Raw genomic sequence first — 13,702 nt, 5'->3', positions numbered from 1 at the left:
CCAGCCCATGGGTTAGCTCTACTCTGAAAAAAGCTTGGGGTTCTTTTGGGGACATAAGACTCTATCTTTCTTTGCTTAGCACTGAGTTGAGCACAGCAAGTTCTCATCCTTGCTTGTAGAAGAGCTGAAAGTTTCTGAAGGTCTCACACAATTGCAGGCATTATCAGTAAAAATAAATTGGGAAAAAAAACACTTTTTCATCTTCTCTACCAGTAGAATTCCCATTTCAATTGTTTGTGTAGATTTTAGGTAAACCCTGTGGAAATTATGAGAACTCTCTTTTCAGCAACTGAAGGTCTACCCAACTATGAACTAGTGTATTCACGTGTTGTTCGACACATACGATGCCAAGCTTAAAAAATGCTATGATCACATTATCCTGAGCTATCCTCGCAGGACAGAAGGGAAATGAACCCTGCCAGGCTTTCATCTTTTGCCCCTCCAGACCCACCCGCCACCCCCCTCCACCCTGTTCTGTGTCCTGCAAAGCCAAGCTACAAAGACCACTCTCACAGCTCTTTTTCTACAGGCTTCCAATTGGGTTTGGCTAATAGCAGAAACTGGCAGGTTAGAGGATGGGAAGAAATTGAGACTAGGATACCTGTTCCCTTGATTCACATCCTGCCTGGCTGTTATCACACATCTCAGCTCCTGTCTAGTAGCTGATTCCACAGCTACCTTCTCCTGGGTTCTGATAGCCATTCTCTCTCCTTGCCCTTGTCCTGTAAGCCTGCAGAATAGAATTAACTCTTCTCTGTTACTACCTCTGGGGTCTGGTACTATCTCTTGCTGGTTTTCCTAAATCTAGCCATACCATTATGAACAGTGCTCTATTAATTCTCTCAAGTCACACCAGTCTGAATGTGCCCTTGAATATGCCATCTTCCTACCAGGTGTCTGCCAGGACCCTGACTGAGCCTTGAATCTAGTCTTAAAATACCAGGAATCACTTTGGACCAAAGCATCAAGGCTTATTGTTATAGCAGACTTATCATAGAAACAGCTATAGTGAATAAACAGTCCCCCTTTACTAGCAAATATTACTATTGCCTTATGGTAAAGCAACAGTTGAATTTATGCTATAAACCATCTCAAGGTGAGAATGAAGACTATAGAAAGAAAATGAGATTACACAGAAGCTAAATCTAGAAGGTTATAATCTCGTACAAATATCACAAGCCCACCAAAACTCAGCTTTATCTGTTCCCACTGTCATTGAAGAATATCATTAAGTAAGTAGAGAGATGGACAAATTCTTGAACTTCAATAAAAGAGCTGAGAAAACAGAACACATACTGTTATGGACATAGTACTAAAGCCCACTGAAGCTTTCGTATATTCGGGTTGCACCCTCTTACTGCAATAGAGTACCTATAAATATAAATATCTGCACAGGGATGTAAGTTTTTTTTAATATAATAAATCTGTAAACTGGAATCCCATATTAATGCAATGGTGCTTTGCCCTGTAGTCTGCTCTTCCTAAGATATTATATTTTTAGAACCAACACTAGTTTGTATAGGGCAATAGGCTTCTCACTGAAGAAATGTTCTTGACCTGCCCCCTTTGGTTAGGTTTCTGGTTACTCATTTGCAATCCCAAACCTTCCTACTGGGATAATGTTTTTGGTAGCCTCATTTGCCCAAAATGCCCCGTACTTCACATTCCAAGATTACTCATACCCACCTTTCTTAATTTTCTTTCCTCCTCCTCTTCCATTCCCTGCTACCCTCACTCAAGGACAACTGAAAGAGGGTGGAAAAAAAAGTTCAGCTCAAAATGTACATTGAGATCTCATCCATATTCGGTACCAATTTCCAGACCATAAAACTCCTTACTGGCAGAGAATGTGTTCTGTGATAATGCCTAAATAGTCCTTTTTACCTTGTACTTAAAATAAAGCACACCTTGAGTGCAGGTTTTAAAACAGTGGCATACAATGACAGAAGTCAAAAGAGGCCAAAAAAGGGAGTCTTCCCTTTAGCAGTTCCATCTTGTTAGTGGACCCAAAGGCCCCCTTCACTGAAAGCACCTAAGTGAGAAGATTTGCTTAAGGTTGTGGTAAGAGTGGCATCTGTAAGATGAGGGAGTAAGGAAGCACTGATGACCCTATTTCATCCCTTCCAGTATGCCAGAAGGTGCAGCCCCCTGGAACTGATGCCCAGTCACACTACTGACGGCAAAGATAACAGACTTCTAGCCCAGAGTTGCGGTTCTGGGCTATCGTATCCACCGTAGGTAATAACCACTCGCAGCAAGTACAGTGCCTGCCCTTCAGGCTTATCACTCCTGGGTAGCCCAATCCCCACCCCCTCCCAGCCCTCACCATGACTGCCCAGTATTCGAGTTAATAAACTGCTTGAATACATGCTTGAATCAGGTTGACTTTACCCATTCATTCAGTTTGCAAGGTCCACTTCCTTAACTCTGAGGCAGACTGATTTGTACTTACCCTCTGCTGTCAGGGTTTGGGCAGCAGGTGGTTACCCTAGCTCATAGCTGTGTAGCCTCAAATTAGCAACTATACCCTATGACTCATCTTCAAATAACTTTCCTGTCTGAAACTAGTTCATCTTCCCCACATGTCCTTCTGAGGTAAGTGCCCTGTGCTCATCTGCAGGTTATAAATGAGGAAATCGGAGATGAGAAGGTTACAGGCTGTGCCAAAGGTTATTAAGGGTGTCTGCTGGGGAATGAAGTCATAATGCAGTGATCCAGGCCTTTCCCCCATGCTTTGACCACCTTATTCTCTGGGCTTCTATGAAGGTATAAACAGAGTCTAGTAGATATGTGCTTTGACCACCTTATCATTCTCTGGGCTTCTATGAAGGTGTAGACAGAGTCTAGTAGATTTGTGCATTTCAAAGGGGGGGAAATTATTATTATTTGGTCCTGCTAAATAAATACTTTGGATATCTTTCTGAGGAGAACTCATATTAGAAGTTATCTCACTCATATCTTTTCCAGCAAAGATATCTTGTTAGATAGATTCAGTACTGTCTTCTAGAAAGAAAGCTTAGAAGATACATCTTCACTGCTCTTCCTGGGAAATGCATGAAGAGGTTCATCCTTGGACCCTCAGGGACACAAATCAGCACCCAGGCCTGTGAAGTGTCCATAGCAGAATTACAGCATGGCACGGTCTCCTTTACACACTTCACCCAGGCTGTTGACGCTTCGCAACACATTTCTGGTCTCTGATCAGCTCCCTGGAGCGCGCATACAGCAGTATTTCAACCTTCTCTATTATTAGCCTTCCTGACTTTGCCAAAGAAAACCAGGATTGGCTAGTTACCAGGGCAAAGCTTCAACCATCAAAACCATGTCCTTTTTCCCTTCTGGGTTCCTCTTCCTCCTCCCACCTTTTAGATGAGGACCTACCCTGAGTTTCATGCCCTTACGTAATTACTATTTACCTTGCTATAGTATGTAATTACCATTACTCTTCTTAGGGACTACATTCACTCTCACACATTCAACTCCCATGCCTTGTCAATTCCTAAATCAGGCCCATCCCTGACCTGAGGAGGCTGGACTACCAACTATAATTTTCTGCCATTTTTATATAGCATGAGTTGGAGTAGACTATTTCTCTTAGAGAATGACTCCTCCCGACAGACATTAAAAGATTGCTGCAATAATTAAAACATAGTTGCGGGATCCCTGGGTGGCTCAGCGGTTTGGCGCCTGCCTTTGGCCCAGGGTGTGATCCTGGAGTCCTGGGTTCAAGTCCCGTGTCGGGCTTCCTGGATGGAGCCTGCTTCTCCTGTGTCTGTGTCTCTGCCTGCCTCTCTCTCTCTCTCTCTCTCTCTCTCTCTCTCTCTCTCTGTCTCTTATGAATTAGTAAATAAAATCTTAAAAAAAAAACAAAAAACAAAACATAGTTGCACATGAGTAGTCAAATGGAACAGAACAGAAAGTCCAGAAATAGACTCAAATACACATGGGAATTTGTTATATGGTAAAGGTGGCTCCTTTAAACCAGTAAGATAAGATTTTACTCTAAGAAGTTGAATTGGGACAACTGGATAACCAGGGGGAAAAAAAAAAGACTGGATACATACCTTATGCCACACACATAAAACAAAGCCATAAAAGTTCCACAAGAGAAAATTCTGAACACAGAACAGCATTAGATAATCATAAGGAATTACTGGGGTCATAGCATTTAGAGGTTACATTCTAAAAAGTCCTTATGTGTTATTGATATATACTGACATACTTAAAAAAATATTCCTAATTGATGAAGCTGGAGGATGGGTAGTTGGAGCTTATCATACTATTTTCTCTAATTTGTGTATGCTTAAAATTTCCCATAATAAAATGCTTTTTTTTTAATACCAGAAGAAAATATGAGTGACTTCCTTGGATCAGGGGAAGGCCTTTCCAATTATGATTCAAAACCCAGAAGGCATATAATTAAAATGATAAATTCAATTACATTAAGCAATAAGTTCTACATGACCAAAAAAATACCCTAAGAAACAGAAAACCTGGAAAAAATATCTTCAACTTATGTCATAGACAAAATAATGAAAATCTCACTAATATGGAAAGAGCTACTAGAAATCAATAAGAAAAGTAACCTAACATAAAAATAAGCAAAGAAAACTAGTAGATATTTCATAGGAAAACAAACAAAATAGTCTTGAAACACCAGGGGAAAAAAATAAGCATCTTTTCAAATACAAGCAATGCAAACTAAAACTATACTTTATAACTTCAGATTTTGACTAGTCTGATAGGTAAAAATGTTTTCTAATGCTGTCTTTTAAGGAGACCATGGGAAATCAGTTGTTTTCATATACTGCTGGGAGAAAGGTGACTGCTTAGGAGCAACTTGGTAGCTATTAAAATATCAAGTGCATTTACCCTTAACCCAAAATCTCACTTCTTGGAATTTTTTTCAATATACAGCCTGTACACATGAACAATGGCATACTGCCGTGATGGTCATTGCAGCATTATAATAGCAAATGATTGGAAACAACCCATGTCCATCGGAAGTTGTGTGTATATATGCACACACACAAATATAATATGCATACACAATGAAATATAACACAGTCATTAAAAAAATGAGGATGTTCCCTATATATAGCCACCATGAAAAAAACCTCTCAGGTACAGATACATATATGAATGGAGAAAGATACAGAGCTATGGATATCATTTAATTTTTTGTGAAGAGAAAATAGAATAAAAATTACCTATATTTACTTATATATGCATAAATACACTCAGCAACAATACATAGGAAATGAACAGAAGTGATGACCTATGGGTGAAGGAACAGGGTAAAAAAAATCACATAAAAGGACAGAAGAAGGAGGAAGATTTCTCAGAATGTATCTCATTTTACTGATTTATTGGTTTTTGATCCACATAAATAAAAATTTATTAAAACATATTTTTTAGAGAGGGAGGTGGGGGAGGGGCAGAGGGAGTGCAAGAGAGAGAGAATCTTAAGCAGCCTCCACGCCCAGCACAAAGGCGAACTCAGGGCTCTATGTCACAACCCTGAGATCAGGACCAAATAGTAGATAATTACAAAATAGCATTTTTTATTTGGCTTTGAAATGAATCGTGTGGTGGTAGGCAACACAGTCATAGTGGTCTGCAAGACGAGCAGAGAACATAGATAAGGAAGAGAAGCCGAAGAGAAGCATTCTATCCATTTGAGTATCTTGTGATTGTTGACTATAAGCAAGATATCTTTTGCACTACAGGCCAATAGAGGCTAATGTTTTCATCTCCAAAGTCCATTTCTGTTTTGCCTCGACCCTAGACCCCACATTCCACCTTTAGAAGGAGTTATCTAGGGATCCCTGGGTGGTGCAGCGGTTTGGCGCCTGCCTTTGGCCCAGGGCGCGATCCTGGAGACCTGGGATCGAATCCCACGTCGGGCTCCCGGTGCATGGAGCCTGCTTCTCCCTCTGCCTATGTCTCTGCCTCTCTCTCTGTGTGTGTGTGACTATCATAAAATAAATAAAAATTTTAAAAAAAGAAGGAGTTATCTAAACTGTAGGTAGAAGATAGTTATCCATTTTTAAGATTTAAAATGTACAATTGCCATGAAAAGTGTCTGCCCCGCACAAGATAAATTACATTAACATGCTATACAATTTTGACAAATGTCAAAAAGAGATTTTATACACTCATTAGCCCATGTTGTTTTGCTGCCCCTAAATGAACAATTTCTGTTATGCTCTCTGAATCATTAGAAAGAGCTCATCTCCTGTGACTCCATTAGAGGTTCTAAGATTCTAGATTTTAGGCTTTCAAATTGAAAAGAGGCAATGACCTGGGAAGCCCTCACATCAAGACTTCATGGTAAGAGGGGCCTAGGACTCACTCCTGTAGGAAAGGAAGCGATGGCTCCTTGTGCCCTTCTAGCGAGGGGGAATTTCCTGCTATTTGGCTGAGTGACCAGCTATATATTTTGCCATACCTGGGCTATTTCTCAGGATTTTGGTGATTTTACATGTAATCAAGCGTCAAAAGTTAGTGCTAACATTGGGCAAGGCACTTCACATCCCGGTGCCTCAGTTTCCTCCTTGTAAAAAGGAGAGAACAATAATGACCTCAAGCGAGTAAATTAATACATCTCAATTAATACATCTCATTTAGAAGAGTGTCTGGAAGATAGTCTGAACTCAGTGAATATTAGCTACTCACATGTGGCATCTTAGAGATATCTTTAAAACTCGCTCTTCCAAGCCAGGCTTCCAGGGCTACCTCCTGAGAAGTTTCAGAACACATCCTCTGTCACCGTTTTCCTTAGACTAATTAGCTATGGTACAAATGGAAATTACTCTCATAACTTCAACTTCACCAGTGTTGAATGATTTACATAATCCTGTAGCTAGGAGGTCCCACAACTGCATTCCTTTCTTTGGCAAATGTGTACACTTTCCTCCTAAGGCGGTATTTGCTCACATCTTTGAGAAATGACTCCAGGCTAGGGTTAGGTGGAGAAGGCCAATGCTTTCCCCACCCTCTGTGCAAGAGCCTAAAACACGAGGCGCAGAGGAAGACACTGCCCACAGACTAGGGCAGGACCAACGGGTTATGGCCCTGAGTGGGGCCTATTTACAAATGAGAGAGCTGTGATGCAGTTAGGACTTTCCCGTAGCATCTAGCCCCGCTGAGCCTCTGTTCTCCATCACACACTCTCATCACAAGGGGATATTAAATTGCCACGCTCTGGAGGTATTGGAGAAAAGTGTGTTTATAATCAGTAGTGACTCTCTCTCTCCTACAGGATCTCCTGTTAACACAATCCAAACAGGAGAGCAAAGGAACTGGTAATCTGCTCCTTATACTTTATTCATTTAAAATGCACAGTAATTTAATAAAATAATCCAATTTATGGACTCTAAATGAGCTAACTACTTTTATTCAGTTATTCAATCAATATTTATGGAGCACCTACCATGTGCCAGGCACCACTTGGTTCACAGCCATAGCTTCGGTCCCTAAAACAAAGCTCCTGCTCTCAGACATAGGACTTTCCAGTGACTTGCCGATGCTTTTCGCCATGTGTCCTGATGCAGTATAACTTCCTTTCCTAAGCTAACATTTACTGGACGCTTATGGGTGTCAGGTACCTAACATCATTAGTTCATGTAATTCTTACAACAACCCTGTGAGGAGGGTACAGTTATCAGCCCCACTTTACGGACAAGGAATGTGAAGTTTAATAAGAGGATAAGTAACTTGCCCAAGACTACAAAGTTAGCAAATCATGGATAGAATATAAATTAGGTTCCAATTTCAAACTTCTCCATTTTAATCCCTACACGATGGTGCCTTCAAAACTTCTTAAACAAAGCTTGCTATGATGGATTTCTAAAATGGTCTCTTCTGCATTTTCCTTGTTTGGTTTGCTAAGTTTTTTTGTTGTTGTTTTGTTTTGCTTTGTTTTGTTTGCTTCTTCTGTACAATGCCTTTCTAACATCTAGAAAATGATCATTTAAAAGCAACTGTATCAAGTCACAGGACCCTGGCAGAGGAGGCTAAGAAATAACAGCCAGTTGTACATAAATATTTAAATATATGCACTCCACTCCACTTAGTGCATTATTCAGATTCTGGGCTTACACGAAAAGGTTTCCAGAACTTACCAGCTGCTTCCTTTTGTGATCTCAATGATTCCTGCCCAGACAAGACTCAAAGGACCCATTTTCCAAATCAGCTTCCTCGTATTGACACCTGGTCATTGATGTCATTCTCCTCTCCTGCCAATCCTAAACTGATGAGGGAGGAGAATTTGAATTGTCTTTCCCTAATTGCTTCCTTTCCTTTTCCCCAAACCTTGCATTTTTTTTTCTTCCCGTAGAATTCCCTAAACCAAAAGCATAGTCTGGTGAAGTGAGTGTGATTAAGCAAATTAAGAACCGGCTCAGGGAGTCACTGTAATTGCTCTAATCAGGGGTACTTTCCCTGGCCCTGCTAGAGGGAAGCCTGGCCAGCCTAGAACATTCACTCCTTGTCAGTCGGTGGTGTGTCAGCAGATGGCAATCACTGCTTCTATTTTTCCAGGTTAATGTGAGATTAAGTATGGGGCTTTGAACCCTAATTATTCTCCTCAATGATTTCTTTTAATTGGTCTACCAAAAAATGTTTGGCTAATCCCTGAATGCTCCCGAAGCCCATGCATCACATTCTTTGATGGGAAGAAGAATGCGTGTGCAAAGGGTGGGGAAGGGGGGGGCAGTTCCTATCTCCCTCTCTCACCAAATTCAAGCTCCTTGAAGGCAGGAGTCATCTTTCATCTCCAGCAATGGCTCGGCATGGAGCAGGTGTCCAAATGTTTGCTGAATATTACTGAACGCAGAAATGAGATGTGAAAGCCACATTTTCTCTCAAGGAGCATTTTATGAGACGATGAATTTAATAAGAGAAAAACACTGCATAGGGTATGCACGTATTACAGGCTACACTGAAGCGAGAATGTAGAAAAGACAGGGCCGGGGCTCTCAGTACATACTTTACAGCAAACATCATCTGATTTCTCACCATTAACTCAAAATAGCTACAGGTTTAAGGCTATATGATAAAGAGGCGGACATACAAGACTGACACCAAATCAGAAGCCTCCTTCAGGAAAAAGGCAATGGCAGGAATAATCAACATTCTCACACGCTTGATTTGGCTATGAAATGCTTCGGAGAAAAATCCAGAACCTCAGAAATCTGATAGCTACATAAGAGCTACAAGACGGTTGTATATTTAAATCTTGCCACCCCGCTTAGGCTGTTGCTTGACTTTCTGCAGTTTTTGGCAACGGCAGCTCACAAAGCAGAGTTGAGAGAGCTGTCACAAGAATTCCTTTGGGTCTGGGTTCACTGGGCCCTGCAGACAAATCTAAGAAAATCTGGCAACGTTCTGCTGCAGCACAGCCACCCAATGCCGTCCTCATTTACTCGGCTTCCTTTCGCGTGGGTCATTACATCGAGCACTGGATTAGAAGATGTTATGTTTTGACATCATCAACCCATATTGATTTTAGGAGTGTTTTCTTAGCTGAGAAAGTATTAAACTTTTAAAATGGAAAATGTGTGTATACATACACACACACACACACACCTATTTTATTCATATAAGAAGCATTCTTGAACACCTACTGTGCACCACACACGGGACCAGAAACAAAAGTTTAAGACATGGTACATGCCCTAAAGCATTTTGGATACCGTGATGGAAGCAGCCCATGTACAAACAGCAAACGTGGGCCTGTTGCTATGGAAACAATGGATTACGGCGTGTTACTAATTCCTCCACCCTTACTTTAAAAAAGAAAAAAAAGATTTGAAAGAGAGAGTGAGCATGTCTGAGTGGGGGAGAGGGGTGCAGAGGGCGAGGAAGAAACTCAAGCAGATGCCCCACTGAGTGTAGAGCCCAACCCAGGGCTCCGCCTCACGATCCTGAGCTCACAACCTGGGCTGAAATCAAGAGTAGGGCCCTCAACCTACTGCGCCACCCGGGGGCCCCCACCTTTACTTTTCTAAAATGCTAGTGATTCCTGTAGCTTGCCCTAGGTAGAGAAACATACTAATTGCACTGAGACCATGCAGGGAGGACCCCAGAAATAAGCAAATCTGGAACTAACAGATCTACACACATTTAGTTTGGCCAAGTAGATAAAATGCCTCAGGAAACACTTTTTTTTCTCAAAAAAAAAGAAAAAAAGAAAAAAAAAAACCCAGCAGGTTGGCTGAGACTTTCCACAGATCTCCCCAGAATAAGTGGATGGGAGCAGATGAGCGCTCGGGCTCGTAGCACTGAGCAGGTATCGTGTTGAGGCTCTGTCTCCAGATGCAAAACTAGGAACTGGGCAGCCTGGTGCTTTGGGGATTTCCAACAAATTCATAGCTCCCACGTCCCCATTCTTGGTTCAGCAATTTCACCTGCCAGCAAGTTCGGTTCTCCCAGAAGCATACAGTCCACTAGATAAGTCAAGCTTGGAGGGGGAAAATCACACGTTTTACTGATCACCAGCTTACCCCAAATTAAATCTCCAGTATAGTAAGACGATGTGCCTGGCCTGCCCCTGCCCCCTGAGGGTTTATCACAGCACGCTCACCTTACCTTCCTGAAGGCATTTCACTTATCCAAGAAAGAAAGAAAAAAAAAGGTATCTTTCCCTATGACTCCGATAATCTTGACTTACATGAAGAAGTATCTGCCACCCACTCACCGAGACACGATGAGCACTCACTCTGACAATGAACATAACACAACAATTTATTTTCTGGGAATATATTGGACTAGGAAAAAATTGGATGCGACATCCTGTGAGCTGCTAAGACACAGCATATGAAGCCTGCCAAGGGCTCTTTGGCTATTTGGGACAGATGCAGCCTCCTTGGAGGATCCCAGTGTTCTGATAGCCCAGGTGGCAATCCTCATTCACTGGAACTTTCTCTCTATGCACTGCGAGCATCTGGAATTTTTCAAAGGCTGTGCTGACCAAGGACTAACGGCCAGACTCATTACAACTGGTCCCAGAGATGCCTGGGGGGCTCAGCGGTTGAGCGCCTGCCTTTGGCCCAGGGAGTGACCCTGGGTCCCAGGACCGAGTCCCACATCAGCCTCCCTGCATGGAGCCTGCTTCTCCCTCTACCTGTGATTCTCTGCCCCCTCTCTCTCTCTCTCTCTGTCTCTCATGAATAAATAAATTTAAAAATCTTAAAAAAAAAAAAAACTGGTCCCAGAAGAGACTTCTGCCTTGAGTCAATCTTCAAGAGAGCATCCCACATGGAGAACATATTGACCTGCTGCTAAGGCCTTCCACACCCAAGCTAAATCCTTAGACTTTCTATCTTGTCTTGGGACAATGCCAGAATCCCAGTGTCCTTCTGATAATTAAGTGACCTCTCCTGCCCACACACCAAAAATGGCTAGTTCTTGGAAAATATCGGAGATCAAAATTCCATTAAGCAAATCCACGTGAACTACCTAATATGTGATAATTGCTGTAAAACTGTATCGACGTCAAATTTTAAATTTAAGAAAGTTCTTTGACCCAAAGAGCTGGCCAGAAGGGCCATCACGCATGAAAGGACTGCAGTGAGCACAGGGCCTAGTTGGATCAATAATTAAAACAAGTGCTATAGGAATGCCACATACGCACTATTATGTAAGAACAAAAAACGTGAAAGATGAGTCTTTGATTAGATAAAGTGCATTCACATATAATTCTTTTTTTTTGATTCTGACAACTGCATGGTGAGATAGGCAAGGGAGATGTTACTTTACTAACCCCATTTTACAGATGTGGAAACTAGGACCCAAAGAGGCTTAGCCAAGGGCATCTTGCAAATAAGTTGGAAAATTCCAGGGAGTGGTCCTAGCACGGTCTCCCTGTTGTGTAATTTTGTTGCCAAACCATGCTGCCTCCTTGCCAAGTACCAGGGGAGGGAGAAGAGGGAGCGTGGAAGGATGTGAAGGGTGAGCTATAGGGGTTACAGGTAGGCAACCAGAAGGATGATGGGTCTTTATGGGGAAAGGAAGAGAGACAGAGCAGGACCACAGCCTTGAAGGCAGAGCCTGGGGAGAGAATGAGTTACTGAAATGGAATGTATATAGAAGCAGTGGGGAATAGGGTTTGAGAGGAAATTAAATAATCATGGAACTTTCAGAAGGTCGGTATCAGCAGCCGAGTTTTGGTCTTTCAGACAATGGGGCTATTTTTTGAAGGAGACGGACATGATAAATACAGAGGTAAGAGAGCTGATACGGTATTTGTACAGTAGAGGGTTAGAGGGGTAGAAGGTGGGGGGCAAAGAATCTGGGTTTCTGGAATCAAGGAGAGGGAGGATAGCAAAGGGCCGGCACAGTTCTGAAATGTGGGGATGGGTGTGCTTTACAGGATTCATCACCCACATTCGTTTGCACATCATTGACCAACAGCAAAGCTAAAAATACTCTGGTCATAAGGAGCAAGGCATATAAAAGAGGAGAATGATTGGTGCTTTCAATTTTATAATGGATTAAGCCATTTTAGGTTGGTTGACTCAAAATTTGTAAAATTCGCTGTCTTCAGGATTGACGGAGGTAAAATTACCCGCGTTTCTAGGCCTTATATTAGCGCAACTTTCTGCATTCTGTTGATCAAGTGAGCTGGAGGCGGCCCGCAGGCCTGTTGCAGTTCCAACACACGAAGGGGATTTGAGGAGGGTAGGGGCAACTCTGGGCCCCTCACCTACACTTAAGTGAGAAAAGGTCAGATTGTGTAAAATTGCTTTTATTAGGATAGATCACAACATTTCATGTGGGTAAAGGGTTCCGTAGTTTAAAACATCTGAAAAGCCCCTGATCTAGTTAAATCTCAGCCCCAACAGAGGAAGAAGCAGAGACAGGCCCCTGCAGTGCCTTTTCCAAGGTCACAGGGCAAGGAAGACCACCTGATGGGGCATTTTTGCACAGCAATGGAAACAATCAATCAAATGAAAAGGCAACCTACCCACGGAATGGGAGAAAACATTTGCAAACCAATGTCTGCTAAGAGATTAATATCCAAAATATATAAGCAACTCATACAACTCAATAGCAAAACACCAAATACTCCAATTAAAAAATTGCATCATTGGGGGAATACCAATCAAAACTGTAATGAGGTATCACCTCACCCCTGTAAGAATAGGTTTCCTCAGAAAGCAAGAGATAACCATCATAGGATCGGATGTGGAGAAAAGGGAACCCCGTTCACTGTTGGTGGAATGTAAATTGGCTCAGCCACTACAGAACAGTATGGAGGTTCCTCAAAAATTAAAAATAGAACTCCCATATGATCCAGTAATCCTACTTCTGGGAATATATTCAAAAGAAGTGAAATCATTATCTTGAAGAGATATTTGCACTCCCACATTTATTGCAGCATTATTCACCACAGCCAAGATACAGAAACAACCAAAGTGCCCATCAATGGATGAATGAATTTTAAAAATGTGGTTTCCTGGAATATTTTCCACCTGTATTATTGCATGTTATTATTGCATGTTATTCAGCCATAAAAATAGAAATCCTGCTATTTGTGACGTGAATGCAAGTGGGGGTACTATGCTAAGTGAAATAAGCCAGAAACAGACAAGTCCTGTATGCGACCACTTAGATATGGAACCTAAAAAAGTCAAAATAATAGAATCAGAGAGTAGAACGGTGGTTGCCAGGGATTGGGTCAAGTAGAGGAAATGGG

At 41.9% G+C, this 13,702-nt stretch overlaps 1 protein-coding gene across 9 annotated transcripts in view; it reads right to left on the bottom strand.

Annotated features, from left to right (window-relative positions):
- The window catches only part of LOC129495539 (ly6/PLAUR domain-containing protein 6B-like), a 167,212-nt gene that overhangs the window by 21,909 nt on the left and 131,601 nt on the right, over nt 1-13,702 (bottom strand). The window contains exon 4 of one of the 9 annotated variants that reach the window (XM_055303132.1): nt 1,687-1,745. The exons of 7 other annotated variants lie outside the window; for them this stretch is intronic. The gene's annotated coding sequence lies outside the window, so the exon portion shown is untranslated. Of the gene's footprint in view, nt 1-1,686; nt 1,746-8,126; nt 8,189-13,702 lie in introns of those variants that run through there. One more of the 9 variants, XM_055303139.1, reaches the window with a different exon arrangement.

The sequence above is a fragment of the Nyctereutes procyonoides genome, unplaced genomic scaffold, assembly GCF_905146905.1.
Source record: "Nyctereutes procyonoides isolate TBG_1078 unplaced genomic scaffold, NYPRO_anot_genome, whole genome shotgun sequence".
NCBI classification, from domain to species: domain Eukaryota; kingdom Metazoa; phylum Chordata; class Mammalia; order Carnivora; family Canidae; genus Nyctereutes; species Nyctereutes procyonoides.
Note: the sequence above shows the minus strand (reverse complement) of the source record. Positions and strands in the feature narration are given on the sequence as shown.